At 43.9% G+C, this 26,527-nt stretch overlaps 1 pseudogene; it reads left to right on the forward strand.

The window, feature by feature from the left end:
- Window positions 1-16,118: 16,118 nt before the first annotated feature.
- LOC136658027 (5S ribosomal RNA) lies at window positions 16,119-16,237 on the forward strand (annotated as a pseudogene).
- Window positions 16,238-26,527: the final 10,290 nt, after the last annotated feature.

The raw sequence follows: 26,527 nt of genomic DNA on the forward strand, positions 1-26,527 counted from the left end.
TTCATCTGTCTTCCTTATTTAGGCTGTAATTCAAGAGTGATTTAATCTGTATTTTATCTGTATACTTTTCAATCTGGCTTCAGGCCAAGCTTCAGGACTGAAACTTCTCTGGTCGCCCTGGTGGATGATCTATGCCAAGGACTGGGCAGGGGGGAACATGTCCCTGTTGGTCCTGCTGGACCTCTCAGCAGTATTTGACACCATCAATGATGGTGTCCCTCTGGGACATTCAGCTGGGAGGCACTGTTTTGCAGATATTCCAGTCCCTGCTGGCTGACAGATCCCAGAAGGTATTACTGGGAGACTCCTGTTCCGCACGCTGCTGTGCCTATCTTGTTCCCATATTTACGGGAAAGTGCTGTGAGAGGTCATCCGAGCGTTTGGAGCTGGTTGACCTCAATGTCACCAAGCTCTACTTTTCTTTATCATCTAATGCTAGGATGATGGCTGGATCCCAAAGGATCTCCTCTATGGAGAACTCGTGCAGGGAAAGCGCCCTACAGGTAGACCACAGCTGCGATACAAGGACATCTGCAAGAGGGATCTGAAGGCCTTAGGACCTCAACAAGTGGGAAACCCTGGCCTCTGAGCGGCCCGCTTGGAGGCAGGCTGTGCAGCATGGCCTTTCCCAGTTTGAAGAGACACTTGGCCAACAGACTGAGGCAAAGAGGCAAAGAAGGAAGGCCCACAGCCAGGGAGACAGACCAGGGAAAGACTACACTTGCTCCCATGTGGAAGGGATTGTCACTCCTGAATTGGCCTTTTCAGCCACACTAGACGCTGTGCCAGAACCACCATCCAGAGCGTGATACCATAGTCTTCCGAGACTGAAGGTTGCCAACATTGCAATGCTAGGGAAACATTTGAAACTTTGGTGTGCAGCCTGGAGGCCTTGTTAAGATTTCCAGGATTGCTTTCAAAAAATCACCTGGAGAATGATGCTTATTCCAGGCTAATCCTGGGATTGGCAACCCTAAACACAAGAAGTTACTCCATATCTGTGACCTACTGGGCCATTGACTGTGGTTCCCTATTAGGACTACAATCCTATACACTATATAGGGCAGTGGATTTTTTGCTAGGATTCTGCAGCTCCCCTGACAGTTTCTGCAGCTCCCTGGGGAACCACGGTGCACAGTCTGGAAAGCACTGCTTTAGAAAAAGGTCAGAGATGGGCATGGTCTCTTCCTAGCCCTGGAAAAAAAATAGGCATAAGGCACTAGATGTGCCCACTAAAGTGTAATAGGATCACTTGTGTTTAAACTGAACTCATCAATCATGAAATTAGTTGATGCATTTTTGTATTTAGAAACGCTACAGTCCATTTGTCATAGCAAGGAATCAAATTTTTTTGAAATTGCTCGCCATTTCTTCACATTAGTTTTGGCCATTAACGCAAGGCCATTTGTCTTTTATCTTACATAAACCCCAGAAGACAGAAATCCAGTCAGGTTAATTGTGACTTACTGTCAGTGATACATTTCAGACCTTATATTTAAATTATAAAAACAACAAGAGCAATATGTAATCATATAGAGAAGTCTTTGATATATGAGAGCAGAATAACATCTCTTGACAACTTTATGCTTTTTTTTTTTTTTTCAAAATAAGAACATAAAAACAGCCCCACTGGATCAGGCCAGAGGCCCATCTGGTCCAGCTTCCTGTATCTCACAGCGGCCCACCAAATGCCCCAGGGAGCACACCAGATAACAAGAGACCTGCAAGGCCTCCTGGGAATTGTAGTTAAGAACATAAAAACAGCCCCACTGGATCAGGCCAGAGGCCCATCTGGTCCAGCTTCCTGTATCTCACAGCGGCCCACCAAATGCCCCAGGGAGCACACCAGATAACAAGAGACCTGCAAGGCCTCCTGGGAATTGTAGTTAAGAACATAAGAACAGCCCCACTGGATCAGGCCAGAGGCCCATCTGGTCCAGCTTCCTGTATCTCACAGCGGCCCACCAAATGCCCCAGGGAGCACACCAAATAACAAGAGACCTGCAAGGCCTCCTGGGAATTGTAGTTAAGAACATAAGAACAGCCCCACTGGATCAGGCCAGAGGCCCATCTGGTCCAGCTTCCTGTATCTCACAGCGGCCCACCAAATGCCCCAGGGAGCACACCAGATAACAAGAGACCTGCAAGGCCTCCTGGGAATTGTAGTTAAGAACATAAGAACAGCCCCACTGGGTCAGGCCATAGGCCCATCTAGTCCAGCCTCCTGTATCTCACAGCGGCCCACCAAATGCCCCAGGGAGCACACCAGATAACAAGAGACCTGCAAGGCCTCCTGGGAATTGTAGTTAAGAACATAAGAACAGCCCCACTGGGTCAGGCCATAGGCCCATCTGGTCCAGCTTCCTGTATCTCACAGCGGCCCACCAAATGCCCCAGGGAGCACACCAGATAACAAGAGACCTGCAAGGCCTCCTGGGAATTGTAGTTAAGAACATAAGAACAGCCCCACTGGATCAGGCCATAGGCCCATCTAGTCCAGCCTCCTGTATCTCACAGTGGCCCACCAAATGCCCCAAGGAGCACACCAGATAACAAGAGACCTGCATCCTGGTGCCCTCCCTTGCATCTGACATAGCCCATTTCTAAAATGAGGAGGTTGCACATACACCTCATGGCTTGTAACCCGTAATGGTTTTTTCCTCCAGAAACTTGTCCAATCCCCTTTTAATGGCGTCCAGGCCAGATGACGAGAGATTTCCTTAAAAAGGGAAAACTGGGGAGAGCAGTGCTCAGTGGCATCACTAAGGGGGTTCTGGCTGCATCCAGTGACACCCAAGCAGAGGGGAGTGACACAACTACTAGCCAAAATGTTTAAAATCTTGATATTTTCAAATAATGCCACTGTGTTATGTATTGTTCGATGCGTAATTTCATGTGGAATGCAATGAAACAAACCATGTTGAAATATCTCTAGTCTATCAAATGTTACAGCCAAAAAAATCCATGGGGGGGGAATGGTGTATCACCATGTCCACTCCTTGGTGCATTGCCCCATTCACTGCATGGGAGGAGATCCATCATGAGGATGATATGCTCGCCTCCTTCAGTGGGTGAGACAAACCCTAGTGCGGCCACTGGTAGTGATATCATCCGAAAAGACGGCGCTGAAATCTGACCACTGCCTGATCCTCACCACCATTAAACCCCTCCATGCACTGCACAACCGGCAACATAAACCCCCACCCTGCAGCTCCAGAGGCAGAGGATGTTTGCAGCCACTTCTCCCAGATGCGACAGGAAGGAACACTTTAGCTCTACTAAGAGGCACATGCATCTCCAAGCTAAGCGTGTTAAAGAAGCACAGGACAGCTTCACATACTAGTCTCCTAGGAGAGATAAAACTTCTAGAGCAACTACTTAAATGACATACTTGCTGCAAGTCTATAAAATGCTTTTGGGTAAATGAGCTGAATTAAACTCACTAGACAACAGTAAAAATCCAAAAGCGGTGCTATATGTTAATTAGCAATATTATGAACAAGGCAATAAGTGCACTAACTTATTAACCTCAGCCCTCCCCTCCCCCAGGACATAGAATTATAGCGTTCAAAACAAAGGATATAAGATGTACCAAACAACCACCACCACCAAATATTAATGGAATTTGCAACTTTTTGCCCAAATATACCTGGCGTGATTCCGGACTGATAGACTTGCCTAAGGTAGGCAAGATTTAGAAAATGAGGTCTTATAATAATAATAATATACAGTATTTATATACTGCCTTTCTTGGTCTTTATTCAAGACTTTATTCAAGGCGGTTTACACAGGCAGGCTTATTAAATCCACGCAGGGATTTTTACAAATTGAAAGAAGGTTCTCTCTTTCAAGAACCACCACATTCAAGATGTTACATTCCGATCTGGTTTAACATTCTGGCCTCCATCCTCCCACACTCCGAGCAGATGGAACAGCTCAGCTGCAGCTTGCCAGCTGCTTCAAGGTCGCACGGTGCTGGTGGCCTCGAACTGGCAACCTTGTGGATGTTAATCTTCAGGCAAATGGAGGCTCTACCCTCTAGACCAGACCTCCTGCCCTCTAGACCAGACCTCCTGCTTCTCCCAGCTGCAACAGGAAGGAACACTTTAGCTCTACTAAGAGGCACATGCATCTCCAAGCTAAGCATGTTAAAGGAGCACAGGACAGCTTCACATACTAGTCTCCTAGGAGAGATAAAACTTCTAGAGCAAGAAGTTAAGCAACTTATACAGACCAGTTGCTCTCCTCCTCAATCAGTATAATACAATCTGTACTGTCATTTAGCAAACAGACTTAAACACAATGCATGTCAAAGCAGAGCAAACGTTTAAAGGTTTTATTGCTTGCAGAATTATTGGATTCAATCTAGTGAGACTTAAGTGTAGTTCACCATAGCAACTCTGAGAAATCCCTCTCCTGGTTAGCCTGTCCTAAAATGCCCTCCCTCCCCCAAAAATCTTTGACAATTTGGAATGGCTGTTTTTATTAGTTTCCCTAAAAAATGGGAGGTAGGATTCTTCTTAAGAGCTCTAGCTCAAATGTACCAAAAAGTACAAGCAGTGTTCAGGGTCTATATTAACTCTTTCACATTCTCTGTGTTCTCAGGTATGAAGCAGGGATGCTCACGTTCACCCCTGCTTCTTGCAACACCAATGGAACCATTGGCCATACCTGACATCATCATCAATGTCATTGTAGTCATCATCAACATTATTAATTATTATTATTATCAGTATTGATTTTCACACAGTCAGGCAGGTGTTATCAACTGGTTTGTTTTATCCAAGCATTGATCCTGACTTTAATTATATTTTGATATTGTTCCTAGTAAAGCTGCTTTTTGTAATTGGCTGATGGTAAATTCTGTGACTCCTATATGGGCCCTTTTTGTTATGGTTCTTCATCACAGCCTAGGCTGGACTGGTTATAGTTTGCAATTCAAGATCTAACCAAGATCCTGGGAATCACAGGTCACCTTTAAAATAAAGGTATCTTTAAAGGAAAGTCATAGCGGACCCAGAATGAGCGCAACAGAAGGTGTAGTCCAACTTATGATCCCATGCTAAATGGCTAACACTCTGGCTTCTTCTGGATTACAAGTGACAGCTGTGAGGTGTCAAACTTTACTGAAAGTCATATTCCTTAGATCATGGTGTCAGCCACAAAGTGGTCAGGATAAGGTCCAATAATTTGCGTGCCAGTCGCCTGGGGCACTATGGTAGATTGGATTGGCATTGCCATTGCACTTGTAGTAGATACCATTGCCAAAGACAGCATTTCAACCTCTTTCTTTCTCAAGCAGCGAGAGTAGGACAGCCTTTCCAGCACCACATTTCCTTTGAAGAGAGGACGTTTGAGATTTATGGGTCACATTCAGATGTCACATTCCCAATCTCGCAATCGGTGGCTCAAGCAACAGGCCCCCTCCCCTCTCCTTCCTTCCTCCCTTTTGGAGGAAATGATGCGTGAATTTGTGTCTTTTGTAGTGACCTGGTCATTTATGAACATATTGGTTGAACATTTATTAGGATGGTGGAGAAGCAAGCGCATAGTCAGGAAGACAGACACATCAGTCAAAATCAGGGGTGTCCAAAGTTTTTGGCAGGAGGGCCACTCTGACACTGTGTGACCGGGGGAAAAAAGGATTAAGTTACATTTAAAATTTGAATAAGTTTACATAAGTTTACATAAATGAATATATTAAAGATGAACTTATATGAATGAATGAAGGTCTTGAAATAGCTCAAGGCCTATAAAAGGTCTTGCACAAAGCAAGGCTGGCCTTTCCTTTGCTGCCGCTACTGCATCACAGACGTGAAACAGCAAGCAGTGGAGGAAGCCCTCATCCCACAGCTCAAGCGAAAGGTCAAACAGTCGCCCTCATGCTGAGAGCAGTTGCGTCAGGCCAGTGCGGGCTCCAACGAATCTCTGGAGGGCCAGAGGCTCATTGGAGACTGGGGGTTCCCTGAGGGTCACATTGAGAGGCCTCAAGGGCCGCATGTGACCCCAGGGCCGGGGCTTGGGCACCCCTGGTCAAAATCAACATCAATTCCCATCAAATCCCCCAATTCTCAAAACTATAAACTTCTTTGACATTCCACCTGCCCACTTCTGATTGCTCCTGTTGAGATTCGTCTCACACAGACTTTGCCAGCTTGTGTAAAACCGATTTCTAGCTCTCTCCAAAGGAGGTAACTGTGACCTGTGTTCCATTTAGTGTTAGATACAGGGCACTGAGCTATATGAAGCTCAGGAAGCCTCAACAGTATAGTGGCATGACTCACAATAGGCTGTCATTGTGCTATTATGGCTAAAACATAATAGTGTGCTCGCACTAGGACTGGGACAATTTGCCCATACATCATTCTAAAGGCATTTGGGCCACCATGACATCTGTGTAATTGTGAACATATGTGTAGGTTTGTGAGGTCATTACTATGGTAGATTTATGCAATAAATCCCACATTTCCATCAGAAAACATACATTCCAGAAAATGAGCAACATGTTGTGTCGAAAGGTTGAAGACTCTCCATTGGAGGTTTTCAGAAAGAAAACAGTCAGGTCTCAGTAAAAAAAAAAATGCTTGAGGTGTTATCTTCCAACTTTGGTTTCATGGCCCCTATAACTTCTACAATTCTGTAACGGTGGAGCAGTGACCACCTTCTGAGTCTACCAGGAAGGGTAGGCTGGCCACCATCGAGAGCAGAATGAATGCACTTTCTGCATCAAAGGCAATTTCAAGTGTGAAATTGTGAACAGTACTGTGAATGGAATGGAATTGTGGAATAGTACAGGTGAATTATATGTGTGTGTGCACGTGTTAGTTTGGTGCGTGTTAGGCTGTAGTTAGTTGCAGCCTCAGTTTGGCTGTACTTGTCGTAAGAGGCGACTAAACAGCCACCGGGTAGATGGGACTCATTAGCCTGGGAACGCAGCTCATCTGAGAGAAGGAAAATTCTGATCCCAAACCTCCACTGCCTTGTGGCTACATCCAGTTATGGAAAAGGCTTCAGGAATCAACCTCGAGGCAAAATCCGGAGCCAGAGTCCCTGAGGCAGTTCATGGCTGAACACGTCACGTTCTGGCAACTCCTGCAATGCCGCTGGAACCAGCTGTATTGGCCTCTGCCTTTCCGTTGGACCGTTTCAGCAACGTGGAGAGGGGGGATTTGCTGCATGGGAAACAGTCTATCCTCCATACCTACTTTACCCAGGCTTCGCACACTGGAGAGGACACTCTGTTCCAAAACCACCATTCAGAGCGCGATACCAGAGTCTTCCGAGACTGAAGGATGCCAACAAAAGTGCGTGTTACCTCTATGAAGCCACTGAAATGAAAGCAAAATGTTACATTGCTACTGACACTGAGCAGAGACTTGTCGGTCTGCAGAATATGGTATAGCATTAAGGTGAAAAATAGATGAGCATTTAAGGAGTACTCAGAAGTTTTCTTTAAGAAAAAATCACTTTTCAATCGTAACATAAATGAAGGTGAAACTAAAATAATCCTTGGTCTTGTTGGAATACAGGAGCAGTATTCCAGAGGGTAGTATGTATTGTTGAGGTGCCTAAGACTGACTCTCTCTCTCTCTCTCTCTCTCTCTCTCTCTCTCTCTCTCTCTCTTTTTTCCTGGTCATTGAAAGAGCAGCATCCAGCTTCTGATCTCTATCCCTGAGTTTTAGGCAGCCACTGCTGAAGAGTGCCTCCCTTACCTTCCCAAAAAGTGAACAGCATACTGGTTCTCTGATCCCTAAACAAGTGGTTCTCAAACCTTTTTGCACCAGGACCCACTTTTTAGAATGACAATCTCTTGGGACCCACAGAAGTGATGCCATTAACAATTGCCATTAATTAACTGATGTCAGGGTCAAAAGTGATATCATCAAGCAGGAAAATTTTTAGCATCCCCATACCATCAAATCAAATCAATTAATTAAGTAAAGAAGGCTGCAATCCTACCCACACTTACCTAGGAGTAAGCCCCATTCATATAATCGGACTTACTTCTGAGTAGACATGCATAGGATTGGGCTCTAACCCTCCCAAGCAGTTGCTGATCTCTTTTTTTAAAATCCCCTGATCATTGCAAAGGCTGCAATCCTATCCACACTTACCCAGGAGTAAGCCCCATTGACTGTCATTGTTAAAAGCATATACATAGTAGCCTGTTCAAAGTACAGACTTGTAACATTTCCCCAAATGCAGTCACACGCCATGGTAGCTTCCAGTCTAATATATTAAAAATAAAATATGCATTGAAATGAATGGGGACCCTCCTGAAATTGGCTCATGACCTACCTAGTGGGATTCCACCCACAGTTTGAGAAACGCTCCCCTAAGGGACGGCAAGGGAGGGCACCAGGATGAGGTCTCTTGTTATCTGGTGTGCTCCCTGGGGCATTTGGTGGGCCACTGTGAGATAAAGGACTAGATGGGCCTATGGCCTGATCCAGTGGGGCTGTTCTTATGTTCTTAAGCTGTAGAAACCTCTGTGTGAAAAGTGTCCCCAGGTGACATGGGTTTGTGCAGCCATTTCAACTCCTGAAAAGGCTGATCAAAGAGTGTCCCCTTTGAAGGAGAGGTCTGTGGTCCTGCTACATCAAAGTGAGGCCATGACAGAGTTGTTAGGAAGAAATCTGAGAAGGGCCACCAAAAACCTTCCTGCCAGTTTTGGACAAAATATGACAAACCCATAATTTGAGGCAGCTGCTGGAACTACAATAAAAAACAAATGACAGCCAGGAGGTGGATTTTATAAGAAATGCATATTTTGGAGACAGAAACTTCCACATGTCCAAAATGCCCTATTTTTTCCTACTATTTTTCCTGTATTTTTGGACACTTTTAAGTTCCCAGGAGCTCCTGGGCAAGCTCAGCAGTCTTAGAGTTGCTGGAAAACCGTCCTGCAGCATTCTTGGTTTAGAAACGCCATTCTTCCCCCGCCATGTCGTAGATGTGCCTTCAGCATCCATCTTCTCATTTGAGACGGCTATTCTGCTGAATAACAGAGCTACCTTGCCCATTGATAGCAGATCTGTTGGTCTAAGTCCAAGAGGTGGTATGGAGGAGCCAGGTGGGTTCCACACCTCCAATCAGGTAGCTTGTTGACCTCATCCAGGCAAGGCAATATATTCCTCAGTTCACACAAATCTGGGTTGTTTTCTGCCAGCTGCTGAGTGAACCATTCAAAGAAGAGCATACATTCTTCTCCCCACTGCCCCACCACCTGTGCAAGGACTGTGGCTTCCTTAAGCAATATAAGTAACTGGACTCATTTCTGCCCAACCCACAGGTGTACATATTTGATCCCTGTTGTGTATACATGCAACATTGGGCAGAAATGACTTAAACTAAGGACCTCCTAGCTAGGATTGCATTAAGAAATAACCTAATTTTCCTGATTTGCTAACTTAGGGCCAATCCTAACCAGGTCAACTCAGAAGTAAGTCCTATTTTGTTCAATGGGGTTTACTCTTAGGAAAGTGTGGTTAGGATTGCAGCCTTACTCCAGCTGATTTGCAACTTCTTTGGGTTACAGACACTTTGGTGGAGGGCTGCATAGGCTGAGTTTTTTTTGGAGTAACACCCCAACTCCATCCACAGGGTGTCATGGGCTACTACATCCATATCATGAATCTTTTCTTTATGCTTGCCAGTCAAGCTCAAGTATTTTCTATCAGTCTGCTTGTTCTTTTACTAACCCTACTTTCTTTCTCTATATTATTTAATTTCCTTTTTGTTTCCAGGGGGTCTCCAAACCCTGGCCAGGCAGCCACATCTGCCCCACCACAAGATTTTATCAGGCTGTCAGCAACTTAAAATATTTTTCCCCAGTCACACAGTCAGAGAGTTAACATGTGCAATTCTGTCTGCCACACTCCTTTCCATATGGCCAGAGTGGTGTCAGCCTTGCTAAACCTCATTTTCAGTCACCTGGGCCATCTGCTTTAAGACCCTCAAACCACAATTAATCAGTGTTAACCTTACCCCTGCTGCAAAAACAAATCTGGTTTCCGCATGTTGACTTTTCAAACAATCACAGCGAGCAAAGAGTGTCACTTTTGTACATACATAAACAAATCATTAACTGGGCTTTGCACAGATTGGACAGAGACAGTGTGCCCTGCGTCACTCGCTTCCACCCTATATAAAGCTGATTTTTTTTCAACCCAGGGTGTTCCGGGGTGGAAGGACAGGCAGTAGGCCGGCCGGTGGGAAGACCGGGTCCTTGAGGGGGTGGTGCCAGGATCCAGTATATAAATACTGCTGCCTCTGCTCATTATAACATTTTTTGACTAATCATTTTAAAGGATTAACTACTAATTATCTGTTACAGTATCTAATGTCTCTACACTGATTTAATATTATAGAAAATTCTATTTTTGTATCATCATGACTACATTGTCATAAAGAACCTGTTAAATTTTAGGGGAAGGCAAAAACTCAAAGAAGTTTTTGTAGGAAGCAAAGGGCCCAATCCTATCCAATTTTCCAGTGCTGGTGCAGTTGTGCTAGTGGGATGTGTGTTTCATGTTATGGTGGAGGAGCAGTCACTGGGGCCTTCTGTGAAGGTATGGGAACATGTATTCCCTTACCATGGGATTGCATTGTGGCTACACTGGGGCTGGAATGTTGGATGGGATTGGGCCACACTGTGGTTCCTACACAGAAGACCAGAAGGAAAACCTGCATTCCATTTATATAATGCTGAAAGTAATATAATGGTTTATATTTTGAAAAATTACATTTCTTTCAAGAAGGCTTTTATAGAAATGAGTTATGACTCTTGAGAGAGTATGATTATTCTTGTGGTATCCATCTTGTTTGGGATATGGCCGAATTTCAGCAGAGTTTGGTGGTTACTGTCAGCCAGGATAAGCAATCACAATATAACCACTGTTGGCTAATCTAATACACTGCCATTCATAAACAGAGTGCAGGAATCTGCCAACCAGATTCTGCCAACATTTTTTTTAAAAAAATGTTCCTAGTCCTTATGAAGATAGGCAAGAAATTTTATCAGCAATGTCTGAGAAAGGCTGCAATCCTGTCCACACTTTCCTGGGAGTAAGCTCCATTGCCTATAATGAGACTTACTTCTGAGAAGACAGGCACCCAAAATCTAAGAAGCATGACTTTATCCAGTGAGAAAACATGGCATCTTTGCCCCGATGCCATATCACAAACCTGAAACTCCCCTCAGAGTCAGACTACACATTTTGAGGAATACGTAATTGTATTTTTTAAACAAGGATCATACAGAAAGGCCCCCCAAACAGGAGGGGCACTGAATTGTCCCCATAAGTAGCATGGGCATAACCAAATATGCACAATAATACATCTGAATAATGCAGCTTCTGAGGCTGCCTTTTATTCCTTTATGTCCTTTTAAGTCCAAGATGCAGCTCAGCTGTGAGCTATCTCGCACCCCATGACCATTCAAAGTCCCATCAAGGTCAGATGAAGCTCAGGTGTCCATCAGAGTCTCCATTGGCCTTGATTGATTACAGCTGTGGAGCCAGCCCTGCCCTTCCCAGAGCTGTCAAACAGCTGTCAAAACATGGGAATCGTTGTCAACACCACTTCATCCACCTGATGATCTTCTGATCTTCCATTACAGAAGGTGATTTTGCCCAGGTCCAGTCAGTATTAGGCAGACAAAGGCCAAGCCAAGGCAGTATTAGGCAGACTGGCTGTTGTCTTGAGAGCTCCCTGAAGCATTTGGTGGGCCACTGTGAGATACAGGAAGCTGGACTAGATGGACTTTTGGCCTGATCCAGCAGGGCTCTTCTTATGTTCTCATGTTCTTAGACCCAAAGCCAGGTGTTGTGTAAGTGCCTGCTCAGAAGTTCTGTGGTGTGGGCACCTTACTTTTGATAAGATACACATTGATTGCTGTGCAAGGGCTGTGAACTGTCCTCCCAGCTGCTTTGTAGCTAAATGAGCAGTTTGCCAGGTGCTGTGGATGAACCTCTCCTTGGTGACTGTGATGACTCTATAACCAAAGCACCCAGCTTTTTGATTGGTGAGCTTCTTCCTTAGGCTTAATCTGTTTGCAAGTCACTGTTCTGGCAAATGTTTTATGTGCTTATTGTCATCATTCCAGTTCTAAAACCCTCTGGTTAATTCCAAGTGGCTCAACTGCTTCTTCAACTTAAAGTAGCTGTTCTAATGTTAAATGAAGGGCTTTCACCAGATGAGGTCATTTAGGCAATGCATTGGGTGTGCAATGTTTTGTCTCCCCTACACGCAGTTTAATTGGAATCTAACTGACCCCATTTGCCTCTTTAATGAAATTTTCAAATTCTCTCTCTCTCTCTCTCTCTCTCTCTTACACACACACACACTCAGAGTGAGGGAATGAAATTGAAACATCATAGAACAATTGACTCTTTAGGACCAAATTACACATTACAATATATTAGTTTGGCCCATTCTTTTTTTCTTTTTCTTTTTATAAATAAATGTAATTTATTTTTAAATGTAAAGGGACATGCAAAGCCCTGTCCCCATTGCAGTGGGGGACAAAGTGGGGAGCAGGGGCTTGCTATTCCAATTGCACTCTATGAACAGTTTAAAAAGGAATTCAATCAGAAGCCAATCTCTCCGTGGGGCTTTACATGCCCTCCCCTTGTGGTAGATAGAAAAGGGGTGGGGGAGTACAGATCAAACAAACACTTCCTTTGTAATGCATAATTTGGCCACCAATGATAGGTAAATACATGGAGAAAAATGATGTCGTTTTTAAAAAAATAAACTTAACATATTTGACACTTCTTAGGATGAGTTATAACTAGGGAATTGACCCTAAACTAAAACTAAAGATAGTCCAGAGAGGTGTTGTGTGTGTTCTTCTTCAGTAAACTATGCATAAACTTAAAACTCTCATGGTTGACGCAAACCTGAACTGGAGCTTGAACCCTGAAACATAAAAAGTGGTAACAGGTTCAAAACCAATTCAATCAATCAATCAGTCAATCAATAAAGGCATCACAGAGGTTCTTCTTAAGTGCGGTGAGCAGTGCCATAGCAAATGGGGAGACAGGGGTGGTGGTCTGCCTTAGGTACCAGACTGGAAAGGGGTGCTGTGTGATTGTGACAGCAGCAGGTAGAGTCTCGGATGGGAAGTCCTCCTGACACTCAAGGAGAAGCTTACTCACCCACAGGCTGTGTAATTCAGCAATTTGGACACAGCACGGAAGTTTCTTGTACTGAGGCAACCTGAAGCTTCGTGTATTTTGTCAGCATGGCAGTTCCTCCTTCGCAGCCGTTCTATGCATGCAGTGAAGGTATCATTTCACATTCCTAAAGAGTATTAAGTTCTTTCCTTTTTAAGTAAATTACTGGAACTCTTTGAAAGACAAGATAGAGGTTTGAGGAGTCGGGGCAGGAGAGATTATAGTTAAAAAGGAAGGAGGGCTGTGTGATGAGCAGGAGAGGAAAGAGAGCTCAATTTGAAAGTGTATTAGAGATTAAAAACAACGAAGGGATGAATTTGGTATTTGGGGACAGGCACAGAATTGTGGTGTAAGAAACTGACAATGCAATCCTGTTAACTGCGAGTGCTGGCGCAGCACCTGGTGAGTGCCATAAAGTACTTTTCGACAACTTGTACGTAAGTTGCTGGTGGGAAGGCCTGTGCCATCCCACCAGCACTGTATCCTGACCCCTGGCTGTCAGTGGAGGTAAGTTAAGTGCTGAGAGGTGCAGGGGCTGCACAAGGGTGGAAAGGTGACAGGGAGGGGGGGTTTCTGGGCAGGAGGATGGTTGAATGAGTTTGGGATAGGCTTGGGAAGGGATGGAGTCAGCAGGGAAGGCCTCCGCCATACCCTATCCTCCCTTCTGGGCAAGGAAGTCTTACATGAGACTGCTTGGACTTATCCAAGTAGCCCCATTGGATGTTATTTGGCTACAGCGTTACTCAGGGTAAGGTGAAAAATATCCCCTTACCCTGATGAGACCTCCGGCCTGTTCCTAAGATGTGCTGGATATAGTGGAGTCCATGTGGCCCCACTGTGAGCTGTGAACCAGAACATCCCTGGTTCAAATGGTGTCACCACCATGAACGCCCTACGTAATTTTCAGGGACGTCCTAGGTGACTTCTGTCTGTAGATTCAACTTCCCATCTGTGATATGGCTATAACAACACTAAAGTGATAGAGAAATGCTAAGTTTTATAATGGTATAGTAAGAGGAGCAGGAATAGCAGAAAAACCCCATGAAAAAGTTAGCCTTCTTTAATATCCAAGATCACGGCTTCGCCCATCTATAAGTCATTTACTTCCATTATGATTACAAAAATATGAACTATGGAAAAATTTCCTATTCTGTCTCTACTGTTATCTCACCATATTCTTTTCCCATGAAAAGACGAGGAGGATGATTCATTACTGAGAGACACTGTCTCTGAAATACTAATTCAATCTGGCTTTATTTGGGTCAGATAGGATAATTTTCCATGTCATTTTTTAAAATAAAATGTCAGAATAAAATATATCGCAAACGGGTGCTAAAGTTCAAATGCATTAAGACTGACTAAAAAGGAATTTATTGTTTCACCTGAATAAAACATTCGGAAAACTCCCTACAAAAAGAAGCCATATATCCTGTGTGCTAAAGGAAATTTAAGTATTCTAACAGATACATCATTTACCATTAAGTAGTTCAGATATTGAAAGAATTAAATTGAGCTGAATATGTGGAAACCTGGAGCAAGTTCTATCCTGGCACAGAACAGACATTGTACATGGGGTCTTGCATGGAAAAAAAAATAATCCCGAATTTTGCCTCAAAAGCTGAGTGGATTGTCTGCCTTCCCATTTTCTCATTATTTTGCTCTTCGGAGAAATCACCGTTGCCCACGAAAAACCAAAAGACTGTGTCAGAAGCCGCAGAGGTTGTGTTTTTCACTGCCTAATTTGTAGCCAAAAATCTTTTTTGGAAAGCAATCCAAAACACGGCTGAAAATTTATATGATTTCACAAGGTCAGCAGACAGCTGACTGGCAGCCCAGTCCTATGCATGTCTACTCAGAAGTAAGTCTCGTTAAAGTCAATGGGGCTTACTCCCAGGAAAGTGTGGACAGGATTGGGCTGATAGTTTCCACCACCTTTCCCATTAAGTACAAAGTGCTGTTTTGTTTTGGGACAGAGATATATTCTGTTAGAAGAAGTGGACAGCCCAAATTCATTGTCCTCCCAAGGAGAAAAATATAAACTCATTCGAAACCAATTTCTTATCCATTCCCTGTTTCCCTTTCTTACTGTAACCATTATTCCTCTTGTTCTAAGAGGAGTCCCAGGAAAAGGTGCTGACATCAAATGCTAGTTGCCTTAATTAACTACCAAGTCATAGCTGTAACAAAAGTGCTCCCCATCAGCTTGACCATTAAAAAGTGCTTTGCATTTGCATTCAGTGAAGACTTCCATCCTGAAAAGGGCTAATGAAGCTTGTGTTTCTGTGCCACAAATCAGGTACTGGCCAACAGAGGGGAACGCAGAATGGTTCGGGGAGGGGGGGGAGAGAGAGAGGAGGGCTTCATTACTCCTGAATTTCTGATTAAATCCAGATTAATCTCTGACGTAAACGCAGCAATTAAGGAAAATGAAAAGATTTATCTGGTTGTTTACCATTGTGCAATTCCAAAGAAAACTCTAGAATTGCTTTTAGTAATTGTGAGTTATTGCATTGTGTCATGAGAGAATTAAGTGTGGATGGCACTGCCTGGCCTTTTAAGGACATAACAAGTCATTTCGGGTTTCTTCTGTGAAATCTGAAGTGATGTTTTTCGGCCCTCTGAGGGCTTTCCAAGGCCTTCAGAGGGTTGGGGCAGTCATATGCTGCTTTCCCAGTCCTCAGAACACTTCTGGGGGAAAGGCGGTGGCCGTCAGGGGGCCCTGAGGGCAGTGGCCGTCAGGAGGTGGCCATCAAATCAGCATGCCAGCTGACTGAGTGCTGTGGGGGGGGGGCACAGGGGGTGGATGGTTGCATGGCAAATGCTTGGGGCATTTGATCCCCTTGCTCCCCCCTCAGATACTCCACAGCTCAGGTCACAACGCCCCTGCAGTCACTTCTTCCCAGGTGCTACCATTTTGGATTTTGCAAAATCTCATGACATCCAACAACACTGTGACCCTGCACATGCCTGGTCTCGTCTGATCTCGGAAGCTAAGCAGGGTCAGGCCTGGTTAGTACTTGGATGGGAGACCGCCTTGGAATACCGGGTGCTGTAGGCTTACACCATAGTCTTTCGAGACTGAAGGTTGCCAGCCACGACATCCAAGATAGTGGTGCCCAAACCTCACTAGATCTTGCGAGATCCAAGATGGTGGTGCCCAGAACAACAGATAGGAGGAGCACTGGGGACATCATGCGGTGCCCGTCAGTGCTCTGCAATGCCCTAAGGTGTAAGGCGTAAGTTACATACGTACTTTGGGAACTCCTGCAATTGACTCTCACTCTTCACCCGATTCCCATGCAGGAGGATATGGGCTTACCAGAACCCTGGTCAGAACCCTGCCTCCTGGCACTTCTCAGATCACCAGGGAACTTGGGACATGAGCACTGAACAGTATTTTGTGTCAGGGAAAGAAAATGGGATGTCCCTTTTTTTACACCTGCACAAAAGTCATCTGTACAAACAGATTGCCTTCAGCAGTCACAAGGGCAATTCCTGTCTCTTCTCCACTATTAGGGACCACTTTTACCCCACTACTGCTGTGCAAGACACTCCCTTCTGAATACTGATTAGATCCTATCAGAAGCAGGTTTCCACCCTTTCATCGTTGTACAAAAGCCTGCAGTATTCTTTGCCTCTGAAAACACTCCAGCTCATAGAAGTAAAGGAGAGAGTCCGTGTTGCTAAAAGTATCCGGCAATTAAAGACACAAAGCTTGAATTCTGTGACTGTAAAAACTCTATATAAGGCATAGTTGTCGCTAACAAGCAACTCAAACCACTAATACCTATGAAGAGGGCATGAGGTTTTTCCATTAGAGAACAGCACACAAACACGGTGGATGTCGAATTTCTAGCAAGCAAGTTCATTAACGGTTGTGATTAACGTTTTATTTTTGACTCTCCTCTCCCTATTCAGGCAGCCAGCTAGTGTGGTCACTGCTGACATTGTTTCCAATGGCTGCCATATGTTTTGGGTTAATTAATGAGATTGGCCTAGCCATTGTTTTCCACTCTTGTTCAGCTGAATAGTATTTGCTTTCTAAAACAGCTTTCAGTACATGAAATCCGCTGTGGTTTGGGCACTTTTCATGCTTATGCACCATTGGCAATAGTTTCTGCATTGACGTCACACATCTCTGTCGCGCATGGAGCAATGTCTCATGGTACAATCTCCTGCCCAAGTAGAATCAGTATCCCACTAAAAAACACCCAAAGAATTACAAATAGAAATTGAAAGGCTGTGGCAGAAGAAGACCAAGGTGACTCCAGGGGTGACTGGTGCTATTCCAAAACACCTTGAAGAGCACCTGAACAGCATCAGGGCCACAGAAATTACCATCAATCAACTGCAAAAAGAAGCTTCACTGGGAACAGCTTACACTGAGCAATGGTACTTATAATATCAAAATAGGGTAAAAGTCAGGCAATCCCAGCTCCTTGGGAAAGACTTGATGTCTGGATAAAACAAACCAGCCAATAACACCTATATGAGAAAAAAATCTAATCATCATCATCATCATTTAGTAGGCAGGAATCTGTCCTAGCAATTTATTTTAAACTCTACACACCTTGGTGACTAGTGCTGAATTTTCCAGTGCTGACCTAGCCACAATGCAGCCCTAATGTAAGGTTACAAATTTGCCCTTACCTTGAGGAGGCCCCCTTGATTGCCCCCCCACTGCAGGGTGCAATGCACGCCACAATGGCACACTGATATCAGTGCTGGCAAGTGGGTTAGAATTGCACCCTAACTGGTTCACTTCGCCAGATGACTTTGTGTTCATTGTAGCCCGTGCAAAGCGAAGATGCACAGTATACATAACCATGCTAACTTGCTCACATTTGGGTGCCTTCTGTATGAATATTTCAATCCGGGCTGTTTTCCCCAAGACAGCAAATCCTTAGAGCAATTGTAAAACAGTATCATAAACAGCCATCCCATTGGATCACTTATACAAAGACCTCAGGGGCATTGCTTATTCGAAACAGGGAAGAGCCCATGCAAATTCAACATGAAGGATAACAGCTAACCGTTTCAATGTAGCAGGGGAGCTCTGGTGAGGAAATTGTTCAAATTTACAGCCCATAACCATAAGCTGTTTGAAAGAACATTTAAAGTTTTGCAAAACCACATCAGAATACCAATGTCGTGAAACGGCACACATTGGAACCATTCCCCGAACACGCAGACACATTTCTGATTTTCATGCAATCTTCTCGCCATTACAGGCTCATCTTCTTGTGTTGACTTGACACAATCAACTGGATCTTGGCACGCTTGTGAATTTGTCTCCTCTCAGCTCCTGCTACCTCCATGCAAATGCTTTTGGCCAGCACAGTTGTACAAGGGCAAGAGAAGGGCACAGCCACCAATGCTCAAAAGGGCACACTGAGCAAGGCACACACCGTTCCAACACCTGCCTTAGCCCTGCCTGCTTTCTACAAAGCAGCCAGTAGGGGGCTCCCAATTGCCTGCACCTGCTTTTGTGCAAGAGGGACAGGGCACCATTAATATTATTTTATTATTTATTTATTTTTCACATTTTTATCCCGCCCTTCCTCCAAAGAGCTCAGGGCGGTTTACACAGCTGCTCCTCCCCTCTTTCTTGTCCTCACAACAACCCTGTGAGGTAGGTGAGGCTGAGAGAAAGTGACTGGCCCAAGGTCACCCAGGAAGCTTTGTGGCTGAGGGGGGATTTGAACCTGGATCATCCAGGTCTAAGTCCACCTCCCAAACCACTACACCACCCTGGCTCAGTGTACACCCTACAGTGGTGAGTGAGTCCTATCCCTACTGTCCCCAGAAACCCTGGTTATTGATAACCAGATGGACATTCTATCAAATAATCTTTAACTTCAGCTTTTTCGAATCCAAAACAGGGTTTCACATGCATACACTCACAGCGCAATCCTATATTTGCCTTATTCCGGCAGAGCAGCGCTGGCTGCTCTGCTGGCGCATGCTGACAGAAACATGCCATAAAACACAGCAGTGTAGAAGATAGTTGTGCCAACAGGAAGGCCTGGACCGTCCCTCTGGCACGATCGCAAGCCTTGACATTCCCAGGAAAGATCTGCAAACATGGATCCACTTTGACTTGCACCAGCAATTTAGCAGGCACAGGTCTGAGTTGCTGCCCCCTCCCCACCCCCAGAATGCCCTCCCACCCCTCTCTCTCTCACCCCCAGCACCACCTGGCACAAACATATCTCCTCCAGTTGATGCAGGGGCCGGATCCGGCCCTGGCAGGTCAGTGTGGGCCTCTGCTCTAGCCCAGCCAACTCTTGAGTCGGTGCAAACGTGCCTTACAGCACTGAAGAGCGGGCACAGGGGACCCCCAATGGAACAAAACACAGTTAAGATTGTACCATCAGGAAAGATCAAGGTTCGGTTTTATGGGAGGTCTAAAGAGGACCTTCCTTGTAGCAATGTAGCTTCTGCCCCAATGCTCCAGAACTTGCTGCTTACTGAAGGCTATGCTGCCTACCCTGAAAGACTTTTTGATGGCAGCTAGAACCTCTTTTTTGTTCCACAGAGCCTTTGATAAGAGTTAAGAGCTGGGTGTTACGTTAGGCATCTGCTGGATATTACTCTTAGTGGCTTTGGTTACTTCTGCTGCCTCTCTCGTTATTTGTACATTTCTAATATCTCAGTTATGTTGTTTTACTGCCAGTTTTCTTTTAAACTGTTGTGAAAAATTGCCACGATCGGCAGTATTTTTTTTTTTTTAATGCTGTATAAATGCCTAACTCAGGATTACTCTCTTGCTCGGTTTCCACACCATGTTCCCAAATTAGGTTGGCATAGAAACAGAACAGCTGCTGTACACTGCAAGTGCTTAAGCAGCTTCCTTTGATTTCATGGGCATCTCTTTAAGCTATTTAACTCTGTGTGTGTGTGTGTGTGTGTGTGTGTGTGTGAGAGAGAGAGAGAGAGAGAGAGAGAGAGAGAGAGAGAGAGAGAGAGAGAGAGAGAGAGAGTTATTACAGCCATGCTTCAGCCAGATTGCAGGGAGAAAGCCCTTGATACTCCAGGCTGGATTTTGCCTAAGAATGCCACAGGGCCACTATAAAAGTGTTTGCAGATTGTGTGCGTGTTTGTACGTATGTACAGACTAGGTGAGGGTAAATCTGTGCACATTTCTTGCAAACAAACAAATTCTGATTATTGCAAACACCATCAATATAACGGTGGGGGAAAAGAACCCCCTTTTCCTTCTTTCTGACAATGTGAAATACTGTTTTAATTGTTCAGAGGTTTCTCTGAAAACCTGCCCTCCAGTCTGCAACTTTCTGGTCCCACTGGAAACCATTTTCAATGAAACAATCATTTGGAAATATTTTCCATGGCAAGCTCTTCTGAGCAATACCCTCGGAAGGGGAATGTTAAAAATCAATCCAAATTTATGATTCATATTCCACATTTATGTGTTCTGGACTGAATTTCGGAGCGGTGCATAAAGTAGGCATTCTTTAACAACTTTTTTTTTTCCTTCGTAACAATAGTATGACATAAATAAAAGACAGGATATACTGCATTCTAACCGCTGACAGAGGTGATGATTAAGAGGTAAAAAGCACAACATGGATTTAAACTAGAACTCAGGTTCTGTTTTATTAAGCTTGACAGTATGCCGACTGCAGCCAGTATAAACGGTATGAAAAGGAGTTGGACAAAAAGAGATTTATGGGGTTGGGTGGTAGAAGTTGCCTTTAACAAACGAAGAAGAGGGACAAACATTGCACTAATTGGAAGCCACAAAAATAGTTTTGCTGAAGTTGATAGAAATGCCACTGTTAACTTATGACAATTTTACATTATAAAGACCGGTGCCAGCCTGTTCAGCATGAAAGATTTATTTATTATTTAAAACAGAAATTAAATTATAATTTATTTATTATTTAAAACATTTATACCCTGTTGTTCCAAAAGCTCAAGTGTCGACATTCTCTGTTAAATGCTTTAAGGGCTCTTTCATGGTAGCCATAAAGGACGTGGTAGCATGGTTGCAACTCCAGGTCTTTCTGTGTTTTACACACATTTTAACATCTGTTCATCCTCTTGATGACTTCAGCCTTTCCAGGAAGAACAAGTGAATTCATGATGGATGGCTGCGAAACACCCTGGTGACTTGCACGCTGTCAGCTTTCATTCATTAGCCCAAGAAAAGGCAAGGTCCTGAGTAAGGTAGATTGAACACACATAGGTTTATTGTTCGGTAAGGTGTAGATAACCAGAAGACATCCACATGGCATTTTCAGTTTTGGAGGTGTGCCTGATTCTCCTGAGTGATTCACAAAGCAGGTGAGTTGGTTCTTTTCTTCTTTGGGCCTGTCAAGCAGCTGGGGCATAAAGTCAATCGGGACTTCCGACTGTCGGGATTGCAGCTGATTAGATTGACCATGTCTTCTTTTCCTTGATAGACCTTGTGAAAAGCTTAAAAGCAGCTCTTTCTAACATGAACTTTGTCTAGATTCTATATGAATCCAGACTACCACTGGTTTAGACTCAAAGGTCCTTCTCGAAGGAAGGAAAGAAGGAAGGAATTAGTTTACTTTCCGCTCACTACTTTCTGCTTCTCAGAGAAAAATGGAGAAGCTCTTGTGACTTCCAACATGTGTAACATTAATGTATTGCCAAATGATGCCTATAGCAGAGGGAATAGCAAACCTGAATCTGGGCTGAACACCATGCAGACAGGCGTGTTCGCATCATGGAAAAAAATAGTAACAGGTACAAAGAAAACTAGATTTCAGGGTAAAAAAACCAAAACCTCCCCTTCTAGTTTTCTTCTCTGTGTTGAGAATTGCAGCCCAATCCTAACTAAACTGCTTGCGCCGTGATGTCACAGTGCTGAAATGACCACTGCTGTATCCAGAATGGGCAACGAAGCTGCTGGAGGTCTCCTTGGGGTAAGGGGGTAAATGGAAACCCCAGCAGCCGCTATGGGGTTACTCAGGTCTGCACCAGAAAAACCAGTGGCGCAGGCCTAAGTAGCACCAAGCTGACAGGTTGGGCCTGAGCTGGGGTAAGATCCAGCAGGAGTCTCTGCCACTGTCCACACCCCCTCCTGGTCCCATTCCACTTACCCCATACCACCATCCCCCTGCCCCATTACACCTCCTTCCCTCCCTCCCCCCATGCTGAAATGGAACTTACCCATCTCAACTACTGCTGCCTCCCCCACCAGCATGAGAGGTCATAGCTGTCCCACTCAGCCCTTACAAAGTGCTTTCTGGCAGTTTCACAACAGCCATTGCCAGGGCAATGCATGGGAGACCAGCTCTGTGACCCTGGTGGATTGGTCTCTTAATTTGTATAAGGCGGCATTTATGGTCCATTTCTATGCATGTCCATTCGTAAGCAGGTCCCACTGAATTGAATGGGACTTGCACCCAAGTAAGTGTGTGTAGGATTGCAGCTTTAGTCATATCATACCCCCCAGTATGTTATATAGTCCAATTAGATGTTTACTACAGCTTCTTGTGTCAACTACGCCTAAGGGATGGCTCACACAGAAATGTATAGCTAGCTCTCTCTTGCTCTCTCGGTATGCCAGACAAACACAGTCTTAATTGAAAATTATTGCATTGAGCAGTCCTTTGAGAGATTAGGGAAGTTCAGTTACTCAGTATAGCAGTATAGCAGATTAGGGAAGTTCAGTATAGCAACAGCCTATTCACACGTGCAAATAATTGCCTATTCACACATGCAAATAATTGCTCAATTTGTGCACTCACTTAGTATTTGCAGTTCTGACAATGGTGGCCTGAGAACGGTAGGTTCTTGGTAGTGTTCAAGACACACTGAAAACAACTGGATTACATTATGATCACATTACACTGACTTATAAGAAAAGCATGTGATTGAGCCATTTGAGACACAAAAGGTACAAAGCCTGTACTCTTCATCTCAAGATTTACAGCTCAGTCAGGCTTATTTGGTTGATGAGACTCCTCTTCTTCTCCTAACAGTGATCATTTATATAGCCGTTCTCGGCGAGGTCATGCTTCATGAGCCACAGTGTCTTTGTTCTTGCCAAAGTTCTTATGAAATACAGCATGCAAGTATTACCTTCAGTGGATAATTGGGGCCAAGAAATAGTGACCTCTCTGTGGCTACCTAGCGAATGGTCAAGACGTTTCAGCCTGTGTTCATTTAGTTGTTAACATTCTTGGAGAAGGGGCTAGTCTTTTTTGTGTATGAAATTCTAGAAATGGCCATATACTGGCCCCTGGTTAAATTAAGTATAATTTTAAAACATATCATTCCTGAGCCATATTGAACGCTTTAGCCACAAATCTGCAACCGCTCTCCTTTAGCTTCAATTTCTCTAAGTGATATTTTTTTAAAAAGCAGTAAATGGAACAAAAAAATGGCTGCAATCCAGACACACGCATATCTACACTGCCCACTGCTTGGGAATTTTTATCTCAGCAGTTGTCCTCAGAGCCTCAAAGTTGCATCTTAAAATCTGTTACATTTGATAGCTGTTGAGGAATTTGCCAAAGAACAGTTTAAAGGGAAATTTGGTGTGTGTGTGTGTGTGTGTGTGTGGGAGAGAGAGAGATATACAATGCACATACATGAAGCAACTTTCCTTTAAGCCAGTGGTTCTCAAATGTTTTAGCACTGGGACCCACTTTTTAGAATGACAATCTGTTTGGAACCCAGTGGAAGTGACATCATCAAGCAAGAAAATTTTTTAAGCCCCTCACAGCCCAAGTAAATTAAAAGTTTACAATAAGTATAAGTTAAAAAATTATTTAAAATAAAAAGCCTTTGAATACTCCCAAGCAGTTGATGAACCGTTTAAAAAAAAAAATCCCAAATCATTCCAAAGGCTGCAATTCTATCCACACTTATCTGTGAGTAAGCCCCATTGACCATCATTGTTAATAGCATATATATAGTAGCAATCTGTTAAAAGTTCTTATCTGTTACATTTCCCCAAATGCAGTCACATACCATGGTAGCATCAAGTCTAATATATTAAAAATAAAATGCACATTGAAATGAATGAGGACCCACCTGGAAATGGCTCACATCCCACACACCTAGTAGATCCTAACCCACAATTTGGGAAACATTGCTTTAAGCCATTGTTTCCATATGTCAAAGGTTAGATGGTCCAGTCTCCATGCAAGGAGGACACAACTTAACGCACAGTTGAATTGGTCTTTGGCCAAGCTCCCCAATAGAAGATACACAGACTCCTAATTTCCCCCCCCCCCCAATTCTGGCTTCTCCAACACACTACCTCCCATCAATAAAGGTGAGGAGAAACTTACAACTGCCATGTCGGCTATATTAAGTCTCAAAATTTTGGCTGGCTTAACCTGTATCTCACATAATCACTGCACAGGGAAGTCAGCCTACTAAAGAACCAGACTGGTCCCATAAACTATCCCCTCAAAGGCTATGACTTGGTCATTTCTAGTTTTTATTCAAGTGACTATCCAGGTAAGGAAGGAAGATGCTAGTTGCTGCAATGTTAGATGTTGGAACCACCTGTCAGCTCACTGCATACAATTTCTCTAAATCATCCTATGATACTCTTGGCCTGATTCCTGGCTATGGGGGTTGGTTCTCTTTTTAGCATAAGGAACAGACTACAGGGTGTCAAGGAAAATGGGCTTCTGCTCTCAGTACTGCCAGACTACTACAGCATGGTTTAGTTTCTCAGTGACATTTTTGGTCAGTTTTATAAATTTGTCAATTCATTAATTTTTTTTTTTTAATCTGAAAATGTCCTGTCAACACACCAGCACAGAATTAAAACACTAAACCAATCCTTTTGATTGAATACATATCTTAGCATTGTTACAATGTAATAATCCAGGAATTTAGAGAAATGGAATTTTTAGACAGCAGCATGCTACAAAACACAATATAGTGGTTGCGCAATACTTTCTCTCTAGCAAGTGGTCATTACAATTACTTTTGGTGTACGCTCTCAAAATAATCCACATTAAATGTTTTTGTTAATAATTCAGCTTGATGGGGTAGTGTATGTTGCAAATACAGGAAGCAATTAGATGAAATGTAAGTTTCTGAATAAGGGCATAGTGTTCTTGATCTGCATCATGCCCTGGAAAATTCTAATTGGTGCAGCAACTTAAAATAGCAATCTCTCATTTACTTCCCACTGACAGAACATCTGCAGACTTAATAAGGCTGCAAGTAAAGATAAACAGGAACAAATACATTTGCATCAATTTATCTATCTATATAGCCAACAGCATCAGTAAGCAAATGTATTGTGGTTGGCCCCCGAGAGCATTTTAACCAACTTGCAAAATATATCAGGCTCATTCTACAAGATATTTTGTGTGGAATTAGGACTCACAATCCTGCCTCTGTTCTGCATATGCCACTCTACTCACATTACAGGGTTGATTCATAACGTCTAAAACAGTGTTTCTCAACCAGTGGTATAGGTACCAGCAGTGGTACTTGAGGTGGTATCCAGTGGTATTCACAGGATGCCCAGGCTCCTGCAACCTGACAGTGAGACCAGTAACGCAACGCGACAGACAGAAGTAGGAGGCTCGGCTTGGCACGCAGAGCTCCAAAGCATGCTTTTCCATGCACAAAAGAGCCCTTCTGTCCGCCCTAAGCCTCTTATTGGTATTTGCCATGTCACATCTGGCCTGCCAACCCAGAAGTCGCTGGATACAATATCACCAGTTACTTCCAGTGGTACTTCCAATAGGTGGAGCATGTGAAATGATATAATTAATAATATTATGGCAGGGGACAAATGTTGAGAAATGCTGGTCTAAAATTATCTGCATGGAGATAAAACTTTATAGATGAAATCTCATGGAGAAAGTAATATATGAGATGGTGCAACCACATTGATTACTGCTCTTTCTTAGTGTTGACAGAGGCACATTGGTCCGCTCCACTTGTGTGATGCTGTCATTGGGAAGCTACGTGATCACTTCACGTCATGTTTCCTTTCACCTATCACTTTGGGTGAAAACTTTTAGAGTGTACAGTTGAGGCAGGCAGAAAGCCTGTCTGGAGTTACTGACTGCTTTGTGGCAACTCTAGAGTCACTTCTTTCTGAACCTTCTCCTGTGCACCCCTTGCTCCAGTGGTTTGAATCTTGTGGGTTTTTGCACTCGCACATACAAGCAAAATATATATTCTACAAATGGCCATTTTACATTTGGCTCTGCTTCTTCCAAGCTGCCGTTTCGCACTGGTAGCTCCCGAGGCTATGGCCAAAAACTGTCACTCCTGAAAGCCTCACAAACAGGGAGCCATTGATACAAGGACACCCTTCTTGAATTCTCATTCATTTCTGTAGGAGCTGTGCAGAAACAGTTCACAGGAG

The sequence above is a fragment of the Tiliqua scincoides genome, chromosome 7 (genome assembly GCF_035046505.1).
Source record: "Tiliqua scincoides isolate rTilSci1 chromosome 7, rTilSci1.hap2, whole genome shotgun sequence".
In the NCBI taxonomy this organism is placed as follows: Eukaryota; Metazoa; Chordata; class Lepidosauria; order Squamata; family Scincidae; genus Tiliqua; species Tiliqua scincoides.